Source organism: Bos indicus x Bos taurus, chromosome 11, assembly GCF_003369695.1.
Source record: "Bos indicus x Bos taurus breed Angus x Brahman F1 hybrid chromosome 11, Bos_hybrid_MaternalHap_v2.0, whole genome shotgun sequence".
NCBI classification, from domain to species: domain Eukaryota; kingdom Metazoa; phylum Chordata; class Mammalia; order Artiodactyla; family Bovidae; genus Bos; species Bos indicus x Bos taurus.
Genome location: NC_040086.1, coordinates 45,227,500 through 45,253,126, shown reverse-complemented (window position 1 = coordinate 45,253,126; position 25,627 = coordinate 45,227,500). Strand labels below are relative to the sequence as shown.

The 25,627-nt window shown below is 49.0% G+C and overlaps 1 protein-coding gene across 5 annotated transcripts in view; it reads right to left on the bottom strand.

The window, feature by feature from the left end:
• ST6GAL2 (ST6 beta-galactoside alpha-2,6-sialyltransferase 2) overlaps positions 1-24,660 on the bottom strand; it is a 59,087-nt gene extending 34,427 nt beyond the window's left edge. The window contains exon 1 of one of the 5 annotated variants that reach the window (XM_027555439.1): positions 24,578-24,660. The gene's annotated coding sequence lies outside the window, so the exon portion shown is untranslated. Of the gene's footprint in view, positions 1-23,405; positions 23,652-23,906; positions 23,990-24,081; positions 24,505-24,577 lie in introns of those variants that run through there. The other 4 variants (XM_027555438.1, XM_027555443.1, XM_027555441.1 and 1 more) reach the window with 4 other exon arrangements.
• Positions 24,661-25,627: the final 967 nt, after the last annotated feature.

The window sequence follows — 25,627 nt, the reverse complement described above, 5'->3', positions numbered from 1 at the left end:
TTCTTATTTCAGCATTCGCTTCAGAGTCAAAGTGAGGGGTGTGCACAGGGCTGGGGTTGGCAAAGCCTTGACTTCCTGAGGAGGAGCTGGGGGCCAGCACAACACCCAGCTGCCTCCATTCAGCAGGGTCAGGAGGCCATGGGAACTGAGCTGGCAGGGGACCTGCCACATCCCACGGCACACTCAGGGCATCACATGCACAGCCTGCTTTATATGGATATGCCTGACTCCCAGCAGAAGACTCGAGAAACCCTTTCCCTCATGGGGAGGTGAGAGATGTGAAAGGGAGGGATGTGATGAGAGGATGTCTCGGGACTCGAAAGGAGGAAAGGAGAAGCCCTGCAGGACGGACGGAGCTGCAAGGGGCCAGGACCCTGGGAGATGTGGGGTTCCCTCCACAGGTCTCTGGGAGGTGGAAGGGCAGGTCTGTGAGGCCTCGGACGTGGAGAAACGAACATCATCCCAAGGTACAGGATGACTTCTCATCAGGTGAGACTTCCGCGCCTGATGCTTGGTAATAACCTGAAGGCATGGGTTCGCTGCCTCCGCTCTGGGTGAGGCTTCAGCTGTTAATAAACTGCAGCTGTGCCTGCAGCCTCTGTCACTGCAAATCTCTGCTGCCAGTTAAGGAAACGTCCTCCAAAATGATGAAATCTCAAGGAGGTGCAGATCCTCTGCCAGCAACAGGCTGCAGAAATCATTACGTGTGTCATGGTCCCAGTTATTGGTACTTTTGCAAAGATCCAGGACATAGAGGTGGAGGATGCTGTCAGAGTCAGAGCCCGGATCAGTTTTTGCCTTAAAATAACCATACAGCCTAATAGGGTTTCCCAGGTGGCTCAGTGGTAAACAGTCTGCCTGCCAATGCAGGAGATGTGGGTTCGACCCCCTGGGTCAGGGGTCGAATAGAAAATGGAATAGAAAATGGCAACCCACCCCAATATTCCTGCCTGGAGAAACCCATGGACAGAGAAGCCTGGTGGGCTATAGTCCACAGGGGTCTCAAAGACTTAGACATGACCGAGTAACTGAGCACATGGCCTAATAGGAAGAAATGTTGGATAAATGATAGAAAAAACATTTTTCTCCCGTTAGTATAGTACACCTGAAATGCTATGATGATACAGCTCAAATGGATAGTGTCTGTAACTCACTGATCTATTTCATCAGCAGCAGGGGGACATGAATGGCGCCAGGGACATACAAATAGAGGCTCATCATACAAATCATCGGTCCCCAGGCGGTGATGAAAAGGGGCTCCTTGATGGAGCACATGCAGCCTTTTCTGGGATGGTGTCTTTGACTGAGGCTGTTGAGGTCCTGCTGGCCAGGTGAGAAGCATGGCCTGTGCTGTGTGGATTTCTCTCTTTTCCTTTTAGGATTCCAACATCAGCACCTGGCCGTGCTAGGGCATAAGTTCCAATTGGGTGCTCTCTGCCTATTTCAACCAATTTTCTTCGTTCTCACCTTTTGCCTACTTTCTGTCGCCTTTGTAGCCAAGCTTCTAGGAAACGTAACATACGGACAAGGATTAGAGACAAAACAAAAAAGTGACCCACCGCGAGAAATCATGTTGATGCTTCTACCTGCTATGGAATTCTGATGCCCAAATCTTATATGCTAATTCTCAGAGAAATGAGTCCCATTTCCACATGGATGTTTTTCAAGAGCACAGAGTATTCAAATGCTCCCTCAAGTCATTCAGAAAGAAATCACATTCTCAAAAAGGCACAATTTGTGATAAGTTGTCTGATGAAATTATGCAATGTAAGCACCGGCACAGACCAACACCACGATGCAGCTGAGGACTGCGTACATTTGTGCTCAGTCACTTCAGTCGTGCCCAGCTCTTTGTAACTCTATGGACTGTAGCCCACCAAGCTCCTCTGTCCATGGGATTCTCCAGCAGCTGAGGGAGCTGAGGGTTAATACCATCTTATTAAGGCTAAAGAGAAATTAGGGCTTCCCTGGTGGCTCAGTGGTAAAGAACCCACCTACAAATGTAGGAGATGTGGGTTTGATCCCTGGGTCAGGAAAATCTCCTGGAGAAGGAAATGGCAACTACTCCAGTATTCTTGCCTGGAGAATCCCATGGACAGAGGAGCCTGGCGGGCTACAGTCCATGGGGTTGCAAGAGGAGGACACAACTCAGTGATTAAACAATGACAACAATGAAAGAAAAGTTAGTTCTGGGCTTTGCTTCTTGAATACTGTCCTACCTACCCCCTGAGGTTGACAAGCTTGATTGCTGGTTTTCTTGAATGGAGAGTGTCTTTTCTTTTTCTTTTTTTTTTTAACACACACACTGATGGATGTGTCTGCCCCAACTGCCATTCGGCCAGGTTTTCTCTTGGCTTAAGAAACTCTTGTGCCCTTTTGTGTGTGTGTGTTGTTGTCTAAAACCTAAGTATTTGTTTTAACACTGAGATAATAATAAAGAAGATGTAGTGTATGAGCTACAGTGAGGCACTCGTGCATCTTAACAGCCTTCAGGAGTCATTTTCTTTCAAGAATCATTTTTCTAAAATTAGCTATCATCACATCTTCAAGGAAACACTCAGCCTGCCAAGCACAGGAGGGGGCTGCCCTGGAGGCAGTGCTGCTGTCTCTCCAGCACCTCAGGCCTTCCCTTCACAAAGGACCGCTTTCGTTTTTCATTGTTTATAAATGTGAGGAATCCTCAAGGCCAGTAACTGTCCACTCCTTAGGGCATCCTCTATCCATTTCAGCCCATTCGTAGGCTAATGTCCGAAGAATAGAAAGGAAAAGGTCAGCCAGGTCAAGCAGAACTGGTGGGAGGAGAGCCCCTTCTCTGTCTCCCTCTTAACCAGCAGGAGGGCAATTCATCCTCAGAAGGAAGGGCACCCCACTGCTGGCGGCTTCTGGTCAGTGACCCCAGGCCCTCAAAAGGGTGCGGCAGTCCCGGATGGGAGGAAGGATGCTACTGGGGCTGGACCACGGAGGGCGCTCGCTGGGCAAATGTGTAAGTTACAAACCTTAGCACCAGGCTTCCTCTCAGGGCAAAATGTGGCAGCTGGGGCAATGTCAGAGCGGAAAAGCGTGAGCCATTTGACGTCCTATGAGCAGCTCCCAGCAAAGGAGACCTGTGTTGTGGGGTCACGTTAGGTCAGGCGGGGGCAGGGTGGATTATGAACAGCAGATGTCAGGGGGGTGGACCAGACCAGCATCACTCGCTGCTATCAACAGGTGCCCCCACAAACCACTATATCTATACTGTCTCATTTTAATTCTTCATTCTCAGTTTTACCAACTCCAGTATTCTTACCTGGGAAATCCCATGGACAAAGGAGCCTGGCGGGCTACAGTCCATGGGGCTGCAAAGAATCGGACACAACTGAGTGACTGAACACACACAATGTTTATAACAAACTCCTCTTTGCTAAGTCACTTCAGTTGTGTCCAACTCTGTGCGACCCCATAGATGGCAGCCCACCAGGCTCCCCTGTCCCTGGGATTCTCCAGGCAAGAACGCTGGAGTGGGTTGCCATTTCCTTCTCCAATGTGTGAAAGGGAAGTCACTCAGTTGTGTCTGACCCTCAGTGACCCCATGGACTGCAGCCCACCAGGCTCCTCCATCCGTGGGATTTTCCAGGCAAGAGTACTGGAGTGGTAATGCCATCACCTTCTCCAACAAACTCCTTACAAACATTATTAATCTCATTTGGCTCTGAATGGTTCCCTTTCTCTACACCATTTCAGAGTCCCATCTTTTTCTATTATATCTCAAAGCTGGGGATGGTGCACCTTGCTTAAAATTTTAATGAAATTTTTTCCCCTCTCTGCCACAAATACCATGCTGAATTCTAGCCTAAGTCCCTGCACTGGTGGGATCATGTGGTCCCCTAAAATCCTGTTTCCCCTAACATCCTTTTTTATGTTCACAGAATCCACAGGGCTCTGAGCTGGCAGCCACTGGAGAGTCTCGCCTGGCTGGCCAACCACATGAATTCCGCCCATCAGAAGGGGAGGCCAGCTCTCAACACTTTCGGAGGAGCTCCAGGTGTAGAGGTCCCTGATCCCAGGGGGTTTGCTCTCTCAGTAGGAAGACAAAGTGATGATTCTGACTACCTTCGCTGTCCCAAGATGGGTGAGTGGACAGAGGAGAGACTGGGATTGAAGTCATCCTGGTTGCTTCCAAAAGGAGGGGACCAGAGGTGGACTGTGAGGGACAGAGTGGAGTTGGGGGCGGGGCTCAGTCCCTTCTGGCCAGGGTGGTGAGCCTGGCTGTCTGGTACACACATGGGCGACCAGGAGGGGTGGGATACCCAGATGGACGGGGACATGCCCTCTCATTGGGACCATCTCCCTCAGCAGTTCAAGGTCTGTCCTTTGGCAGCAGAGCAGATGGAAAATGGTTGAAAAGGCAGAGACTTGCTGGATTTAAAATAGATAAGCAACAAGGACCTACTGCACAGCAGAGGGAACTCTGCTCAATGTTATGTGACAGCCTGGATGGGAGGGGAGTTTAGGGGAGAATGGATACATATGTATAGCTGGCTGAATACCTGAAACTATCACAACATTGTTAATCAGTTATACCCAATAGAAAATAAAAAGTTCAAAAAAATAAGTAAGAGACAAAGGTTCACATGGGCAAGTGGCACTGGGCAGCTTTTAGCTCTCAGAACTTTCTGCAAGGGGGGTGGCAGGTGGTGGCAGGGCAGTGGGGTTGGGAAGCCTGTTTCTGGCTGTTCAGAGATGCACAAGCTGACTGCCAGCTGGGGTCTCTGGCTGCCTGAATCTGCTCTGGACAGAGTGGTCTGTTTGTTTTACGATAATCAGCATTCAGATATTTACACTTTATACCAGTAATGTGCCAAGGCTCACAGCTGAAGTAGCTCCAACACTCACGGTGATGGGAAGGATGGGAAGTGGCATACTGCCATGGGGATGTAAGGTTTCTCTCAGATTCGCGGTCAAAGTGTCAGTGGCCGGCAGGTGGTCCTTACGAGGGGGCCTCCAGCCAGCAGGAACCCTGCTTCCTCAAGAAGTGCAGGCCTCCCTTCCTCATCTGAGAGGGTCCGGAACATCACCAGCAGGAGACGGGAGTGGTGGGGGATGCTGGCACCACCCAGGGGCAGCTCAGGGACACCGCCCCCGAGTCCAGACTGCGGGTTGGACAGTGAGACCCACGACTCTACAGTGTGTAGCTGACCAGAAGGCCCTGAGGTCGGACAGCCTGTTCTGAGCCTTCTTGTCATGTTAGAAAAATCTGTTAAGCCTCAGCTTCTTCATTCAACATGCACCATACATGTCCTAACCCTCATTGGTCTACAAGACTCACCACAGTACCTGGCTCACAGTGAGAGTTCAAGACACAGTAGTTTTCAGTTCAGGTTTGGTATTGTGTAAAAGTAAAGAAGTGACACCGTGCAGACAGAGAGAATAGACTTGTGCACACAGTGGGAGGAAGGAGAGTGTGGGACAAACTGAGAGTCACATAGACATATATACGCTATTATGTGTAGATAGCTAGTGGGAAGCTGTTGGGAGCTCAGCTCGTGCTCTGATAACCTAGAAGGGTGGGTGGGGTTGAGAGAGAGATTCAGGAGGGAGGGGTTATATGTATACTGGTGGTTCATGTGATAAAGAATCCACCTGCAATGGGGGAGACCTGAGTTTGATCCCTGGGTTGGGAAGATTCCCCTGAAGAAGGGATTGGCCACCCACTCCAGTATTCTTGCCTGGGTAATCCCAAGGACAGAGGAACCTGGTGGGCTATGGTCCCTGGGGTTGCAAAGAGTCTGACACGACTGAGGATGCACACATTCCCCCAAGAGCCCAAAGAGGGCGCTTCGGAGACCCCTCTCAGGAGTCTTCGAACAACCCACGAGGCGTGTGCACTCCATCAGAGTGGAAGTGGGCAAAAGCCACTTCCTCAAACTCCAAGCTCACGGCTCTAGCTCTGTCTGCACAGAGGAGTGTGGATAAATGTCAGGGAAGCACTGAGGCGAAAAGGAAGCTGCAAAACAAACCCAGCACATCCTACTGTTTATGTAAAACCTGACAACTCCAATATAAATGGCAGATAGAAGCTCCTTTGAGGAGGGAGGGAAGGGCCTGGGTGAGAGGAGGAGGGGTGTTGAGTTTCACCGCTCAAGCGTGTCTGGAGTAAAATGGCAAAATATTCACAACCATGCAATCTGAGTTTGGAAACTCACTATTTCTGTTTTACACAGATTTCAAGTATTTACGATTTCAAACATAACAAAATTTGTCAACATAAAACTTGTCCTGAAAGTTGTAAAAACAAGAATAAGAACTCGTTAATTGTGTTTATATTTATGTTTCTGTTTCCCGATCTCTTTGGGTCATAATTCCTGCCAATACATCAGCACAAAATATAAATCTGACAGTGAATTCCAGCCTTGGTTGAGGACTTTCATGTGACAGCGTTATCAGTCTGGAAGAGAAAAGCTCAAAGCTAAAATGATTTATGGAAGCGTAAAAGAGCTCTGAGCTCACAGCAGGCTGTGAGAAAAACAATTTTTGTTTTAAAACACATATACACACTTATCATGGAGTCAAATAGGAAATCAACTTGAAGATTTAATATAAAACATGAGACTTTAAAGACACTTCTCTGTGTGGAGCTTTCAACTCTGCCCTGAGCTTCAAAGCCAAGTTTTCCATCTGCAGACCTCACCTCAGCAAAGGTGCGAGGGGCTAGGGTGGACTCAGTGGACCTCAGGAAAATCCAACGTGGTCTGGATGTTTTCGGTCTAGCCTGCTTTTCCAGATTTCAGTTTCAGAACCAGTAAAATGTTTCCAGGTTATGAAATAGTTTCTGAAGTTTCTCTGAGTTTCGGCCACCCGTGATAACGTACTCTAGTTCCTACCTGCCTCTGGTCGCTGCCAGTCACTGGGTCACTGTGCCCTGGCTGAGAGCTGCACAATTGTTCTTGCATCTGGTGTGTGTGCACACAAGCACAGTGCTGATTTTCCATTGCTTCATTCATTCCTAAACTCCACAGATACCTGCACACCTGACACATGCTGGATTCCAGGTATGCGATGTTAAACACATCAAACATACCCCCCGCCCCAGGCCTAAAGTAATGTGGGAAAGACAGAACCAAGTTCACAAGTCTGGCAGGATGCTAGGCATCCTGACTGATTTTTTTTTTTTTTTTTCCCTTTTGCTATACCTTCCTGAATTCACGGGGACAAAGAGCAGACCTTCTCTGACCCAGGATGACTGTCACAGAAGAACCAGCAGCCCTTTATGTTAATTCTCAGCTTTGAAGTTCAAAAGCTGCATTTCAAGGACTGTGGAGGGGAGGACACAAATTTGGAAGAATCCTTTTTGAGTCGGTTTTCCCTTGCCCAAAAGGAGGTAAAAACTATCCCTGGTGGCTCAGATGGTAAAGAATCTGCCTGCATGCAGGAAACCCTTTTCGATCCTTGGGTCAGGAAGATCGCCTGGAGAAGGGAATGGCAAAACATTCCAGTATTTTTGCCTGGGAAATCCCATGGACAGAAGAGGCTGGCAGGTACAGCCCATGGGGCCGCAAAGCGTCAGACACGACTGAGTGAGTAACACACAAAGGCTGATGGAAAGGAGAAGGGGAATTGAAATAGGAGAGTGAGACACTCAAAATACAGCTTCTGTGGAGTTTAGATAAAGCTGCATTTCTTGAACCCCGGGGATGTGGGTTGAAGATGCTGCATCAATGGGGGGTTGTGACGGTGGTACTGCCTGTATGATCTCTCTACCCCCACCCCTCACACACTCATCTCCTCAAGCGCTCTTCTTCCCAGTGACCATGGTCATCTGCTCCGGGGCCAACCTCAGACCCATCCTGCAGTGAACAAGGGAGCACCTGAGTTCCCCAAGATACCTTGAGCTCTGCAAGGATGACTCTATATAGACCCATGGTCTAGGGAAATGTGGCACGCTACCTGTGAATACAAAGCTGGATGTGGTCACAGTGAGAACACAGGTCCCAGGGCTGAAGTGCACGCCCTCGTTCTGTCTTCTCCTGTCATTAAGTGATGGAAAGAGATGGAAATATCTAAAAACCCACAAAAATCTCTTCTACTCGCAACACATTCCTTGTCATCTAATGATACTAAATAGATTGAACCATATTTTACATCCACAATCTTATAAAGTCCCACAGCTGAACAGAGTGCTGCAGGAATTAAACAGGAGGAAAATTAAGAATAGAATGACTATGCTGTAAAGTCTATAGAGTCATCCTCGCAGAGCTCAAGGTTTCTTGGGGAACTCAGGTGCAACTTGTTCATTGCAGGATGGGCCTGAGGTTGGCCCTGGAGCAGAAGACCACAAGGTGGCTCCCAGGGCTCACAGACAGGACCCCCAGGGTCCGTGTTCCTGAGAAAAACCCCCGGCAAGTGGAGAGAAGCATGGGTGCCCCACGTGCTACGGTGGGACCTGTGCTCCTCAGTCAACCTCTGCTGTCTTTGTTCTCTTAGCTGGAAAATTAGGAACAGCTGCTCTGAATGTCTCACAAAGTGATTGTGGGGACAGATTGAGACTGGGAGCCAGAGGGACGTGGAGCTGGAAAGAGCCTTATTATTATTGTGCATCGTCTTCTCTTGGTGGTGAAGACACAGAGGTTACAGAACAACACTTCTGTGTGTGGTGCGACACGTATGTGAAAAAAGAGAAATGGAGACAATGGATGACACATTGGAGACAATGAAGACGCATAGAACAATGGATGGACAGCAAGGGGGAAAGGGCCAGGGGGAGGATTAACTGGCAGACTGAGGTTGACATATATACACTATTGATACTAAATAGAAAATAGATAACTAATGAGAACCTACTGTAGAGCACAGGGAACTCTACTCAGTGCTCTCTGGTGACCTCAATGGGAAGGAAATCCCAAACAGCAGGGATCGATGTATACATACAGCTGATTCTCTTTGCTGTCGTTGCTCAGTGGTGTCCTACTCTTTGCAACCCCATGGACTGTGGCCCGCCCGGTTCCTCTGTCTGTGGGATTCTACAGGCAAGAATACTGGAGTGGGTTGCCATTCCTTCCTCCAAAGGATCTTCCCGACCCAGAGATCAAACTCTAGTCTCCTGTGTTGCAGGCAGATTCTTTACCGTCTGACCCACCAAGGTAGCCCATAAAATAGAAAGCTAATGAGAGCCTACTGCATTGCGCACGAAACTCTACTCAGTGTTCTGTGGTGACCTAAATGGGAAGGAAATCTGAAAAAGACGGAACATATGTATATATATTCGCTTTGCTATACAGCAGAAATTGACACAACAGTGTGAAGCAACCATACTCCAACAAAAATTAATTAAAAAAATGAAACCTCCTGGCATCTGCTCCAGACTTGAACCAAAATCCCAGAGGCAGGGCCCATGTGCCTGCATTGCATGTTGGCCCTTGGATGGCTGCATGAGTGAGTAAAACCTCAGGGCAGGAGAGAGAACAGGTACTGTCCTCCCATGCAGTCAGGAGGTGGTTTGGCAGGAATCCCCAAACCACCCACAGAACCACCCACAGATGCTTGTCTGACCACAGCTTCCTAATCCCCATCACCTCTCCCCAAACCAGCTACACCCACCTTGACCCATATAGCCCTGTGCAGCCCTGGACCCCACAGGCGAGACTGGGCTCCCAGCTGAGTGCCTCTGCGAGGGCCATTTCCTCTGCAGGAAGATGGGGGCTGTCACCTCAGGAACCAGCTGGGGCACCCTTCCCTGGCTGCTTCCTGTGCTACCCAGCCCTGCGTCCGTGCCTGCTTCTCCCACTAGCAAGGGACTTTTAACACCCGAGGCACAGATACATGAATAAAAGAAACAGCAGAGTGTAATTATGCTTACAAAAACTTTCCCATAGCGTTGAACACTACTGCCTTTGCAAATCATACCCAGATTCCCATTTTACAGAAGCAAGATGTTAAGCAGCTGAGTCACAAACACCAGTTCTCTCTCCTCTGAAAGGCTGAGTGCCATCACACAGCTCAGCCAGTCTTCCAGAGGATTTTTATTAGATTCTACACAGTCCATGTGCTTCCAGGCACGGGTGCTCCCAGAATGGTCTCCCCTTCTTCCTTTTTTCCTTTTCCACACTTTCTACTTGATTCTGGAATGGTCTATGATAAACACAGCTTGTAACAAACCTTTCAAAAAGAACTTCTCTAAATGTCATCCCTGCTCAGCAATGTACAGATAAAAGTTTTAAAATTGGCTCTCAGGCAAGGGGAGTGGGGAGGAGACCTGATTTTTAGCATTTGCCTTTCTATGGTGTAAGTATTTCCACCACAGCCAATTTCAATCTACTTATGTGTCCTTATTGAACTCAGAGGTGGGAACAGACACAGAAGCTCATCTCAGTATTTTTACTACACAGATGCAATAGATGCAAAGGACTCCTGAAGGAGAAAAGGCAGAAGATGTGATGAAACTGTTAGGAATCGATGAGTTTTGAGAGCTGACCATCTTTGTTTTTAATATAATTTAATAATTGGCTCACAAAATTCCTGGGGGCTTCTCAGATGGCTCAGTGCTAAAGAACCCGCCTACCAGTGTAGGAGACACAGGACATGTGGATTCAATCCCTGGGTCAGGAAGATCCCCTGGAGGAGGAAATGGCAATCCACTCCAGTATTCTTGCCTGGAAAATCCCATAGACAGAGGAGCTGGGCAGGTACAGTTCATGGGGTCACAAAAGAGTCAGGCATGACTAAGCGACTGAGCACCAATGCACAGAGTTCCTGAACATTGGCAAGGGAGCTGCAGAAACTGGGGCACCTCACCCCTCCCAGAAGAAGTCTATTCTGCAAGGGTATTCATGCCAGGGTTCCTGGTTGTTCAGACACCTGGAGGGCTTCAGGGTCCTTTAAACAGATGCAGAAGCACAAGTTTAGACCTTCGAGGAGGGTGCCATGTGGCTACCAGACAGCAGGTGTCTGTATGGCAGAGACAGGTGCACATGGGTGTCAGTCCTGCTGGTGAAGGCTCGGCTTCGGGGAGAGGGTCTCCAGCGCTGCTGGCTTTCAATGCCCAGATGACAGGATGGTGATGATAAAGCTGGTTTGCTGTTTCTTCCCAGCATGTCCTGTTACACACATTCACATGTCTTGACTTTTATCTTAGGTCCCGCCTTCTTGTAAGACTCTACATCATGATGTCCAAGCTCTGGGATCCATCATCCTCAGAGGCTTTCGCTTCACAGGTGAGGGTGCTGAGGTTCAGGGGCGGGCACGAGCTCTCAGGGGAAAGTGACGGGGGCTGGCAGCCGGGTTTTGTCTTTTTATAAAATCACTTGCTATTCAAAGTGCTGAAGGCACTCTATTTTATTTGCTTGTTCATCTGTACAGGCACTGACTCATTTCCAGAGGGCTAATAAGATTCATCCTCCGTGACTTACGGAAACCTCTGTGCAGCCTGCTCAGTTCTGGAGGTGACACTGAGTGGCCTGGCTGCATCTGACCAGCTGCCTGTGTTTAAGCCTCACCCGGTGGTAGAAGGAGTAGAGCTCACAGGCTGCAAGTGTGCTGCTGTGTCAGTGATAAGCCTAAGAATGACCTGTGAGCTGGGCGCTATGAGTGCCTCAGTTTCATGATGAGAAACCGAGGTTGAGTCCATGGGACATCAGTCGGGCCGGCTTCACAGGCACACAACCGGGAGCCCTAAGGCAGCCCTACAGGAACCCGCGTGCAAAGGGCCAGCCTTGGTTTCCTGCTCCCCTGCTGCTGTCTTGGAGGTCTTCAGAGTTGTGTCTTTGATTCTGTGTATTCTAAGTGAAGCTAGAAGGGAGACCAGGACCATGGAGCGTGTGCTCCAGCAGAACAGAGGTGGAGTATTCTCTGTGCAACCACCAGTCCTTGCTACTCATCCATGTGCGGCAGCTGAGTTTTTGTGTGGACATAAGTTTTCAACTTCCCTGGCAGCTCAGATGCTAAGAAGTCTGCCTGCAGTGAAGGAGACTCATGTTTGATCCCGGGTTGGGAAGATGCCCTGGAGAAGGAAATGGCAATCCACTCCAGGATTCTTGCCTGGAGAATCCCATGGACAGGGGAGCCTGGTGGGCTACAGCCCATGGGGTCAAAAAAGAGTCAGGCACAGTTTAGCAACTACAACAAGAACATCAACAGCATAGAATGTATAAACCCAAGAGTGAACCCAAAGGTTAACTATGGACTTTGGGACATTATGATGCATCAATGTAGGTTCATCAGATTGCAACAAATATACCATTTGGGGGTATGCTGTTAATAGAGGATGCCGTGCATGTGTGAGGCAGGAAGTCTCCATATGTTCTGCTCAATTTTGCTGGGAACCTTAAGCTGCTCTAAAAGTCTGAATTTTTTGTTTTAAAAAAAAGTAGAACAGAAAGAAGAAAAGAAAAAAGAATAATGACCACAAATTCCTCCAAAGTAGAGGCCTGGAATCTGGAACTTAGTCTGTTGGCTCCAGAGTTCATGTCTCTCACAGCGACTGCCCTCTACAGTTTACAAAGGGTCTCCCCATATTGTCAAGTCAGTGCCATATGGGTTTCAAATTAAATGTCCAGTTCTGACCTCCGGTGTGCTGAAAAGAAACTTTTCACAGCTCATAAATCGTTAGCACCTGCTATAATAAAGTAAGCATCAGTGTTCAAGCCTCCAAGCAGAGGTCAGGGGCTGAAATCCCCTGCCACGCCCCCACAGTGCTCGTGTAGGTATGGATGCAATGAGGTGTGTGTCGGAGAAAGAGATGGAGACGGAGGCAGGAGCACGGAATCCAGCACAAGAAACGCCATCCGCCCTCCCTCAGGGGAGAGTCTGGGAGCTGCGGAGACCATGACAAGAAGCCAACTTAGTTCTCTTTTTAAGAAGGAGATGGCTGACCTCAGCACGTTCCTGTTCCCACACTTGTTAACTGTGGCCAAAGAGTGTAAACCAGGGAGCGAGTACAATAACAACCCTGTGAGATGCACGATTCATGGAAGGAGTGTCCTCGGCCCCTCTCCTTGACTCCCCAGCCCTGAGGATAAAGAGGCAGTGGGCGGAACTTCACTGCTTGATGGCAACAAGCCCAAGTCTGCCATGAAAGGAGCGACTTTTACTCAACAAATACCTACAGGATCTACTGGAGGAATGTTCGAGCTGGCGACACAAAGGCAGATTACATAAGTTTCCACGTCTCAGAGTCTTTTTTTTTTTTCAAGTAATTAATTTATTTGATGGGGGATACTTACCTTACAATACTGTGATAATCTTGCTATACATTGACCTGAATCAGCCACGGGTGCACATGTGTCCCCCCATCCTGAACCCCCCTCCCACCTCCCTCCGCACCTCATCCTTCTGGGTTGTCCCAGGGCTTTGGGTGCCCTGCTTCACGCATTGAACTTACACTGGTCATCTGTCTTACATATGGTAATATACATGTTTCAATGCTATTCTCTCAAATTATCCCAAATTATCTCGGCTTCTCCCACAGAGTCCAGTGTTCTTTATGTCTGTGTCTCCTTTGCTGCCCTACATGTAGGATCATTGTTCAGTTCAGTTCAGTTGCTCAGTCATGTCCAACTCTTTGCGACTCCATGGACTGCAGCATGCCAGGCTTCCCTGACCACCACCAACTCCCGGAGCTTGCTCAAACTCATGTCCATCAAGTCGATGGACATGAGTTGGATGGTGATGCCATCCAACCATCTCATCCTCTGTTGTCCTCTTCTCCTCCTGCCTTCATTTTTCCCAGCATCAGGGTCTTTTCCAGTGAGTCAATTCTTCACATCAGGTGGCCAAGGTATTGAAGTTACAGCTGCAGCATCAGTCCTTCCGATGAATATTCAGGACTGATTTCCTTTAGGATTGACTGGTTTGATCTCCTTGCAGTCCAAGGGACTCTCAGGAGTCTTCTCCAACATCACAGTTCAAAACTATCAATTCTTTGGTGCCCAGCTTTCTTTATAGTCCAACTTTCACATCCATACATGACCACTAGAAAAACCATAGCTTTGACTAGACGGACCTTTGTTGGCAAAGTAATGTCTCTGCTTTTTAATATGCTGTCTAGGTTGGTCATAGCTTTTCTTCCAAGGAACAGATGTCTTTTAATTTCATGGCTACAGTCAGCATCTGCAGTGATTTTGGAGCCCAAGAAAATAAAGTCTGTCACTGTTTCCACTGTTTCCCCATCTATTTGCCATGAGGTGATGGGACCAGATATCATGATCTTAGTTTTTTGAATGTTGAGTTTTAACCTAGCTTTTTCACTCTCCTCTTTCACTTTCATCAAAAAGCTCTTCAGTTCCTCTTTGCTTCCTGCCTTAAAGGTGGTGTCATCTGCATCTCTCTCCCAGCAATCTTGATTACAGCTTGTGCTTCATCCAGCCTGGCATTTCACATGATGTACTCTGCATAGAAGTTAAATAAGCAAGGTGACAATATACAGCCTTGAGGTACTCCTTTCCCAATTTGGAACCAGTCCATTGTTCCATGTCCGGTTCTAACTGTTGCTTCTTGACCTGCATACAGATTTCTCAGGAGGCAGGTAAGGTGGTCTGGTATTCCCATCTCTTGAAGAATTTTCTACAGTTTGCTGTGATCCACATAGTCAAAGGCTTTGGTGTAGTCAATAAAGCAGAAGTAGATGTTTTTCTGGAACTCTCTTGCTTTTTCTATTATCCTCTCTATGAGGCTGAAGGTAAAGACCCCCCTGAACTCCGAGGGAACCCCCTCCCCTGACAGCTGCCCCTCACCCATCCTGATACACAGCTCAGCTGGACAGAGCAGGTGCCCGGCCTCTACACCTGGGAAACAGATCATCTTTATTTACCTGTTTGTCAGGGTTGCTTGTGTTTCAGACGGTAAGGAATCTGCCTACAGTGCAGGAGACCTGTTCAATCGCTGGGTCAGGAAGATCCCCTGGAGAAGGGAATGGCAACTCACTCCAGAATTCTTGCCTGGAGAATCCCATGGACAGAGGAGCCTGGAGGGCTACAGTTCATGGGGTTGCAAAGAGTCTGACATGACTGAGCACACACACAGCACAAACAAGGGAAAGGCAGGACCTCTTGTAAGATCTGAATTATTCATCATCAGTTTCTAGGAGGCCACAAAATTGTCTTGACTTTGAGGTTCCCTGCCTGAGAGTAAATCTTCTCAAGCAGTCTGAAACAGTTGGAAAGAAGAAAAAGAAACAAGCAAAACACTCAGCCTACTGCGAAGGTCAAGGCTGAGTTCACACTCTCCTGAAATGTTGGGGTCCACTGGAAACCAGCTTCAATAACCCATGGTTCTGAATTCCCAGAAGAACACAGCACCAGTTGGTGAGCTAGTTTGATCACAGGCTTAGGCCTTCCTGACTGGCATCAGGATTTCAGAACCCAGTAAGAGAATTTTCTACCCAGTTTCAGTTTTCAAAGACCTTGTCCAGGACAACAACATAATTAAAAAGTGCAGAGAAACCAACTGGTAATGCAAACCTCATTAAGTTGGCACAGCGTGACTCATGAGGAAAATTAAAAGGGCTCAAGGGTGTGCAGAGAGCTAAGGTCCTACCGTTTTCACAGATTTTCAATTTTAATATATTACCACAAATAGCAGTAGCACTGAATACTGTGGGAATCAACCCAGGCCTGTGACAGTGGATGGTGCAGTGCTAAGTCATATCTGACTCTTTGTGACCCCATGGACTATAGTCTGCCAGGCTCCTCTGTCTATGGGAATCTCCAGGCAAGAATACTGGAGTGATCTGCCATGCCCTCCTCCAGGGGATCTTCCCAAGCCAGGGATTGAACCCACGTCTCCTGCACTGGCAGGTGGGTTCTTTACCACTAGCGCCACCTGGGAAGCCCAACAGTGGATGGAGGTTCCTCCAAAGAGCTTCCTTTGCCAGGTGTGTATGTCCAGAACCGACCTGGGTCTGTGAGACTTCGTGGAGATTCCAAGTGTTGCTGGTGCTGGGGGTTGTCACGGGACAGAACTGCCGCAATGCCACAGGCAGCAACGTGGCGGCTAAGGACCAACACACATGTTGTCATTAAAATCCACTTAACTGGATTATGAAAGTGATTTAAAATGACTTCCTTGGGTGAGAGGAAAGCCACGCTTAGGTACCTCTCTGTTCATTTGCAAGTCATCCCTTGTATCTTAAGCATACTTAAATGGAGCAAGAACAGTTTATTCAAACGCTCCATGTATTTTTTTTTTTTTAACTCTATGTGCTTTCATTAAACTCCTGCAATGTTCTATTTACTACAGAGAATCACTTGAAGTCCCTAACTTCAACCACTGGTGACAGTCTTTATTTTCATTCTAGTATGGGTTCAGAGTAATGGAAAGAGTTCCTTTAATTAACTGACTCACTCAGGGCTGCCCCGAGCCCTCACTTGACCTTTAGGGAAAGCAATGCAGAGTGCTTAGCACATAGAGGACGTAGTCTGGGAAGATGCTTGGAAAATACAGGAAGCACCATATAAACTCTCATGATTCCAAATGCAGCTGACCCTCTGTCCCTCCTGGGAAGATGCCCTTAGTCTGCATGGCTGTCTCCTGCAGGGAGTGCTGGCAGAACGTGTAATGGCCATGCGTGACATTCAGGCCAGGTGTGACACACCGCTGGGGACACAGCACAGTACCATCTCTGGCTTCCCACCAAAGGTGTGTGTTACCTTCTCCACCTGCACTGGGAGGGCCAGAACTCAAAGCACTGCACTTACAATTCTTTGTGGTCAGCTGAGATTTGATTTTCCTGCCCAGGGACCTTTCCCAAATTTTAATATCTGTTCACAGATGATTCATGGGCAAGCAGGAAAAAACTGCAGCCCAACCACAACCACCACCAGCCCATCCCTGGGGACCAGCCTTATTATCCCACCAGGGGCTGCTAATGTGTGTGGCTCTGATTGTTAGGATTTGATACGTTTATGGATCCGAGATGAGTGCTTTTGTAAACTCTCCCTGGGAAGGTCCTACCCAATTTATTTACTAATTACTGGCCAACTACACATGTCCCTCACTTCTGAATGCTCTGTTAAAGAAAGGAACAAAGATGCCCAACTACATCTGGGATCATTATGAAAAGAGAGGCGCTTTTCAGGTGTTCTCTGTGAGATTCAGGGAGGCATACAAATAATAGAGTTGAATGGTTTAAGTCTGACTTCCTAAAGTAGCTAACAAAATGTGAGAAAGGAAGGCCTGCTCCAGACCCGATATGTTCCATGATGTCACTGCCCTGGCACCTGGAGATCATCAGGTGCTCGAGGTTTTGCTCAATTGGTAAAGAATCATCTGCAATACAGGAGACCCAGCTTCAATCCCTGGGTGGGGAAGATCCCCTGGAGAAGGGAATGGCAACCCACTCCAGTTCTCTGGCCTGGACAATCCCATGGACAGAGGAGCCTGGCGGGCTGCAGTCCATGGGGTCGCAAAGAGTCAGAAAGTGAAATTCACTTTTGTGTATCTTGGTGTGAACTTTACCATCTGTCCTCTGTTCTCCCCACACAAGCAAGGGGGCCTGTGACAGCCCCTGTGTTCTGTTCACCCTACAAACTGCCAGACACTAAAGGAAGGACACTTGGTTTTGAGGTACTTAGGTGACCGGACTGGACTTTAAGCAAAAATGTCCTTGGCAAGCACACAGGATAAACAAGGGCAATGTCGAAATATCTAACTGCAACCCTCAGTCCTGCTTTCATCCACCATGTAAAAACACAGTATAAAGCAAGCACACACCTGTCCTTCCTCCTCTAGTCCTGCTCTGAATCTACCTCCCCCCACAGGGAACTTGAGTTGTGATACCAGGAGTCCAGTCACCTGGCCCAGCCCAGCACCCTAGGGGCACCCTAGATACCCTGCTGGAGATGCCACTGCAGGATCTGGTCCCGAGGATGAAACGCATCCTGCACCTACCCAGGTACCGGGAGATGCTGACGCTGTAAGAACCCTCACGCTGCACACAGAGAGAAAAAAGCGCGTGTTCCCACACGCAGTCTTTGTTGTTGTGCAGTCGCTCAGTCACAGCCAACTCTTCTGTGACCCCCTGGACTGTAGCCCGCCAGGCTCCTCTGTCCATGGGATTCTCCAGGCAAGAATACTGGGGTGAATTGCCATTTCGTTCTCTAACACACGGTCTACTTATAATAAACAAAGAGTGCAGTTTAAACCCTAAACATTTTTGAGATCTTCCTACTCCATTGACAATGTGGAATTCTCCAGAGATCTCTGATACAGGAAGAAGAGTGTTCTCTCGGTCAGAAGGCCAGGGTTCTGATCCTGAGTTTGTTTCTCAGCAGCTGTGAATCCCAGCCAGGAACGTTTACTTGTCACGATTCACATTCTCTCTCATATCTGACATAGAGTCACATCAGTCCCGGGATGTGTTCCTCCCCTATTTAAGTGTGAGTGTGTGTGAGGGTGTGCCAATGTGTGTGTGTGCTTGCGTGATCTTTTAAAAGATAGTCCTCTTTTTTTTTTTTTTTTGTCACTGGGACTTCTCAGGGGTATAGTTTTCCCAATTGTAAAATATAATTTACATAGTAAGACCCTTCTTCTAATAGGAAAAGCAAATTCATTCATTTAATCATGCACCTATAGGATTAACTATATCATTTATAAAACAAATTCCGTATTAATTGCACTTTTTCCTACCCATCTGTGGCCAGAGGTACAAATACAGGTTTTAACACACTGCAAAAGAGCCATCAATAGACTTTCAAGGAAGCTGCTTTTCACATTAATTTCTGATTCATGAAAGCTATTGGGGTATCTACAAGATTTACCTTTTCCCAAATATAATTTAAAGCCAAGCCATTCTACGCTCAGTCACTCAGTCATGGCCAACTCTTTTGTGACCCCATGGACTGTAGCCTTTCAGGCTCCTCTGTGCATAGGATTTCTGTGCAAGAATACCGGAGTGGTTTGCCATTTCCTACTCCAGAAAGTCATTCTAGAAGCCACAATAATTAGCAACATGCAAGAACCTGTACTTGAAAAATTTGTATAATTTGAACGCAGAAAACCAATGGTTCTAAAGTTAATATAGCATTCTTCTCTCAGGCTCAAATCCTAGAAGCAGCCTGGCATAGGACTAAGTATGTGAACTTTAAATTTCTGAAACAAAGGCTTCTGACCAAGACACTGCAGGATTTTTCTTGACGATGTATTCTCTAATGCTTTAGCCAATATATTTCTAAACATCCAAGAGGCTACTTTCTAGGCTTGCACTCTTTGATGACCCAGTAACTCAAAAGTGTGTTAGTTGCTCAGGCGTTTCTGACTCTTTGCGAGCCCGCGGACTGTAGCCTGGCAGGCTCTTCTGCCCATGGGATTTTCCAGGCAAGAATACTGGAGCTTGTTGCCATTCCCTTCTCCAGGAGATCTTTCCAACTCAGGGATCGAACCCAGGTCTCCTGCATTGCAGACAGATTCTTTACTGTCTGAGCCACTAGGGAAGCCTCAAAGCACAGGGGTAATTCTCTTGAATCTTAGCTTATATTTTTCTTTGAAAATGTCACTGCTGTCACACCCCGTGAGCCTGAATTTCACCCTACTACTGCATGACCGGATATCCCAAATGGCCTGGGCCACCTTTCAGCTGCAACTCAGGCTTCTATCTGCCTCCAGGTTCCAAAAGACACATACTCCAGGCCTTGTGCTTGCAGCCTGGACAACCTTCTGGAGCCAGCACGCCTGGGTGGGGCTGGGAGCTCTCAGTCAGTGCGCTTCCTCTTCAGAGTGGTATCTCATGTTGCTGCGTGGCCTTTGGAGACACCCAAGTTCAGTTCAGTTCAGTCACTCAGTCATGTCTGACTCTTTCCCACCCCCATGGACCGCAGCATACCAGACTTCCCTGTCCTTGACCAACTCCCAAAACCTGCTCAAACTCATGTCCATCAAGTCCATGATGCCATCCAACCATCTCATCCTGTCACCCCCTTTTCCTCCTGCCTTCAATCTTGCCCAGCATCAGGGTCTTTTCCAATGAGTCAGTTCTTTGCATCAGGTGGCCAAAGTATTGGAGCTTCAGCTTCAGCATCAGTCCTTCCAATGAATCTTCAGGACCGATTTCCTTTATGATTGACTGGTTTGATCTCCTTGAAGTCCCTTCTCAAGAGCCTTCTTCACCACAGTTCAAAAGCATCACTTCTTTGGTGCTCAGCTTTCTTTATGGTCCAACTCTCACATCCATACATGACTACTGTAAAAACCATAGCTTTGACTAGATGGACCTTTGTTGGCAAAGTAATGTCTCTGCTTTTTAATATGCTGTTTAGGTTGATCATATACAATCTTTTCTTCCAAGGAGCAAGTGTCTTTTAATTTCGTGGCTGCAGTCACCATCTGCAGTGATTTTGGAGCCCAAGAGAATAAACTCTGTCACTGTTTCCATTGTTTCCCCATTTATTTGCCATGAAGTGATGGGACCGGATGCCATGATCTTAGTTTTTTGAATGTTGAGTTTTAAGCCAACTTCTTCACTCTCCTCTTTCACTTTCATCAAGAGGTTCCTCAGTTCCTTTCTGCCATCAGGGTGGTGTCATCTGCATTTGGAGACATCCAAGCCCAAGTTCAGATCCCAGCTCTGTTCTCACTCTTGAGGCAGCCACTTCCTCCTTCTGAGCTCAGTCTCATAGCATGGCCCAGGTTATGGCCAAGGTGCCCCTTGATGCCCTGTGCAGACATAACAGCAGGGTGGGGCATGAAAAGTCTCAAAGCAGAGGCTCTGATTATTCTTGGCGTCACTGCTCTCCCCAGGACTATGGGCTGTTGGAAGGGATGTCCAGTATGGATAACTAAAGGTTCCTTCTCTTCTGAGCAGGGGAATTAGCTTTTCAATACGCCAGAAAACACAATTATCCATTCCATGCAATCCGCATGCTGGAAGACACCTTGGAGAGAGTTTAAGCAGAGTCTTCATCTGGCAGCCCTGAAAACCATGCAGGTCTGTGCAGAACTCGGGACCGAGAGGTCACCCTCCTGCTTCATTCTCTGAGAAAGTCCAGCGCAAAACTGCTACCCCAACCCTCACACTTGTTAGAAACAACATCTGCCTGGAACTGGGGATTCTTTCCTGGAGAAGACCACAGTGGGCAGCGGAAAGTGGGAGGGGTATGGACAGGTCTGTTCAGACAAGTCCCTGAGAGTGGGTGGCGGTGCTCTGATGTCAGTCCATCCAAAGGGCAATTCCATGTCAAAGCAGGAGGGACTTGATGCTGGGAGGCAGACCGGAACCTGCCTACGGCCAAGGGAAGACAGTAGGCAGACCACTGCGGGAAACCCAGCTTTTACCAAGTGGCAGGTCTAGGATGGATGTGAGGGCTGGACCAAACTACTGGCTGAGGACTGCTTGGGCCAGTCTCACACCCTTTACATTAGGGCCAGTCTCACACCCTTTACATTAGGGCCACCACTTCACCCACAGGCCAGGTGTGTTCCATGCATTTTGAATTGCATCTCTTCCCCATCAATTTAGGGGGGCTGGACGGGGCTTAGAATTTAAGATCAGGATGGGATTTTGTAAGAGCCATAATAAATCCATGCTTCTGCCCAAGCCCCATGTTTATACATAAATCGCTCAAAAGTAGAAAAATGGCAGATGTAGTAATCCACAGTCTGATGTTTATGCATAAGAGTAGCTGGTCACATCTTCCAGCACACTCAGGATTTGGACTTGACACCAACCTGTTAAGAACATTGAAAACTGCTGTGTAAATTACACCTGCACAGTCCTGATTCCAAAATTAGTATCTGATTCTATGTAATTATTTCTCTTACTGTCAGTTGTCAATTTAATCCCCTAGTTCTTTTTAAAGGAGTGTCCAATGATTAAAATTGCAAAGCTTGACATACCCCTACCTTGAAGGCACTATCTTTGCTAAGACATTCAAGCAAGAAAAGTAAAGTAGTTCACTTAATTTAAGCAATTACAAATTAAGATGATATAATAGAAGATCCAGGAGGGAGAAAAAACACTGTATACTTAGGTGAATATTAAAACAAAGGCTGTCCCAATTATTAATGCATAAAACATTTTTTATGCAAAAGCATCAAGAATGAGACAACAAATCTAGACATTAATTAAAAGTTTCTCAAAGGTCAAATATCTCCAAGTTTCTGGAAAGGAACTTGTCATTGGCTTACCTAAGTAATAGGTACAAAAGTATAGAAATAAACTGGTATTTATAGAAAGACTTAAGCACTGAGAAACACTTGGATAAACTGTAGACACAGAGGATAAAACTCCAGTTAGTATAAGCATGCACACACTTCATCATCTCAGGAAAAGGAGAATCTCAGAAAAAAAGAGCTCCAGAAACAAACATCTACAGGAATTTCTCAGCAACCACTTCACTGTTCAACTTATCTCACAGGCTGGCCACAAATCCTTCCCCAGACCCAACAGATGTGTTCACCTCATGAGTAAACTTTTCCGTCTTAATTATCCTCATCAGAGACTGAGCAGCGCTGCCTGCTCTTCTCTACATAATAATCCATTCACATATTTTCAGATGTGAAATTATCTCAGCTTTGAATCCTACAGTCTAAATGTCCTCAATTCTTTACTTCTCAGATCGCAGGTACCACTTACTACATTCAGCAAATGCTGGTTTCTGCTGAGCTCTCTCCCACCTTTGGCCCTTCTTGTCTGAACTTTGGGTTCAGAACCCCACTAAGAGCTGAGGTTCATTACACAGTCTCTACAGAGATTTAGCACAAAGCTTCAGAAGCTTCACCTGCACCAAGCAGAAAGGAATACCCCCAGTTTACCTCACTCACAACAAAAATTTTATCAAGAATTCCAACATGTTTGAGTGACTTTTCTTAAACTCAGCGGTAAAATTCAAGGCAATTCTTCCATTAGTTTCCAGCATTCCCCACTCCCTACTGCCAACAGTTTTCCTGATGTATGTGGGAAATGCGAGCCTTCAAGGGTTGGAAAAATTTTGGTTGCCAGTTTCAGAAAAATAGCAGGGTAAAAATAAGCTCAAGGCCACACATCATTTCTCCTTTTAAAAGAAAACGTCAACCCCAAGTTTGCAACAACAGCATTTCAATTTTTGAAAACCACGGGTCATGAATTTTATTTCAATATGGCAAAGTATGTCGACCAAAATTAAAAAAAAAAAAAGTAACTATCGAGTAACCCGCCCGAGGCGTTTAAAATGTGCAGAAAGTACTTAAAATGCTTTTCGAGTCCCCCAGCAATGTCCTCACCAAGCAAACAGCCAACCGAGCTGGGGATCAGCTGGCCCCTTCCCGGTCAGAACGCCAACCGCACACAAAGCAAAGATTCCGACCAAATATGGTTTGCCTCTCCTCAATTTTTCAGCCTGATCACTAAAAATACGTTCACAACCAATCCAGCCAAGCATTACTCTTCTCCCAAAGTGCTTCTCGGATTATAAAACAGCTTTGAAAGTTCAGCCTGACAAAACAAACACGGTACCAGGGGGAGAGACCTGGAAGGCGTTCGCAAAAAGTCTCATTTAAATTCCTGGAAAGCACGGCTTCTCAAACAGCTATTCGGATCGCTTTGGAAGGAGGCAGCAGCCGCTTAGCTCCAGCCAGGAGTTTCACTCCGCTCCATTCCCCTGCATCGCAAAATCCGAAGGAGATGGACGTTGCATTCCATATCCCCGAATGCATCAAATCTCCTTTCGGTACACGGTGGAAAGTGGGACAACTCCGAAGCCGCCCTCCTCGCGCCAGTGCGCAAGAACGAACACCCCACTGCTCAGGATTCACAAGATCCTTCTGCCCCAAACGTTTCAGCTACAGAAAACTAGAGATCAGTGCAACGCACTTTAGACTTTAAGAAGCGCAGTTGTGCCTGCGGGTGGGGTCGAGAAGACAATTAAAGACCTCGAAGCCCCTTCTAGAGCCAAAATTAAAGATCAGTGTCACTGAGGGGCACACTGTGTCCCCCTATCCCCAGAGCGCAAGTCTTCCGGTGGGCTCACCTCTCGAGGAATTTCCTGCTTCTCCCCCCAAAACTGTCCTCAGCGCTCCCCCTACACCCCACCACAGGTCTGGGAGCGGGTCGCCGAGTCTAACTCGGTGCGGAGTTGCGCCCGGCTCCGGCGACCCAGCGGCAGCCGTCTGGCACCGCCCGACCCCGAGCCCTCGGTCGCCCACCTTTTCCGTACGCCGCGCCTCCCTGCGCCCGACCCCGTGGCGTGGAGTCGGGGACGAGCGTGTCACATCTTCTTCTCCCGCGGCCGCTCGGGTGCGCGCCACGCGCTCCCACAATTGCACGGACTGGAGCAGAGAGCCGGGGCCCGGGCGCCAGACGCGCGCGCGGCTCAGCGGCTCCCGCAGCAGCAGCCCGCCTCCGCCGAGCAGCCTCCTGGCGCCGACCCAGAGACCCAGCGACCCGCGCTCGCGTCCCGGGCGGCCGGCGGGGTATTCTCTGGTCCTGTTCGCTCGGTGTTGAGCGGCGAAAACGAGCGCGGGGGACTCGGCCTCCGGGCCGGCGCGATGCGCCTCATTGTTCCAGGCGGCGGCTCCCTGCTCCCAGCCCCCGCGCAGAGCCTGCGCCGCGCCCCGCCCAGCGCTCCCCAGCGCCCACCCCTTGCCCCCCGCCCCTCCGCCTCCGAGGCTTCCTCCGGCCTCCCCTCGCTGCCGTGCTCACCTAGCGGGCGGCAGCTGGCCTCGGGAAGTTCCGCGACCACTCCCCACTGCCTGGCGGCGGCGGCGCAAACGGTACAAGGTGGGCGCTCCCCGGCTGCGAGCCGAGCCCCGCTGCTGGCACAAAGTGATCGTAGACTGGGGCGTCGCGGTAGCCTGTAAAGGCACGCCTGTCCGCGCCGCCGCTGCCAGCCAGCCCCGGTCCTCCGAGGGTCACCTGCACAGGCTCCGCCCGGCACCGCGCGCCGCAGCCGCTGGCACTCGGGCCTGGCCGACGGCGGGGATGCTGTGAGCTGCGGGGCCGGGGTCGGGGCACTAGGCCCCGCGGAAGTGAGTCTTTGTGCGGCCCCGCTGCGACACACCCTACCGCGGCGCCGAAGGCCGGGCTACCTGCGCGCGAGGCAGCGCCCGGGAGCGGGCCGGGTGGGGTGCAGGGGAGCGAGCGCAGCATCCTCCCGGCCCGCAGGCTCCCTTTGTTCCGCCCGCTCGGCCGGCCCCAGGCCGCCGCCCGGCCCTCGCTCCCGGAAACTCCTCGGAGGCGCAGGGGTCGGGGTTGTAGCGGGAGTGGCCACCTGCCCCTGGGAATTCCCTAATGCACCCTCTGCCCGGCCATCCCCGCCGGGCGGGCAAAGTTCTCCGGACCGCGGCCCCCAGGCTGCTGGCCCGGCGCGCGGAGAACAGGCGCTGGAGCCGGGGGTGGGGCGGCAGATCGGATGTCCCTCTGCCAGCGTGCGGAATGTCCATTTGTCGCCGCGGCCCTCGTCCCTTCTGAGGGGACCGCAGCTGGTCCCTGGGACCAAGACCACGACGCGCTTTGTTTGCTGGTAAACACGCGCCTTTGAACTTCAATGCGCTCCCCGCGTGCGCGAAGGAGGCGGTAGGCAGTTCCCCACCCTGTTGTCCTCCGGCGGCCCCAGAGGGCTGTTGGGGTGGGGGTGGGGGAGCCACCTGGTAGTGGTCGTCTCAGAGGGACAGAGGCCCTCCATCCTAGCTCCCAGCAGGAGCTGACAGTTTGGAGATACAAATCCTTCACTAAATACACTATTTTAAAATT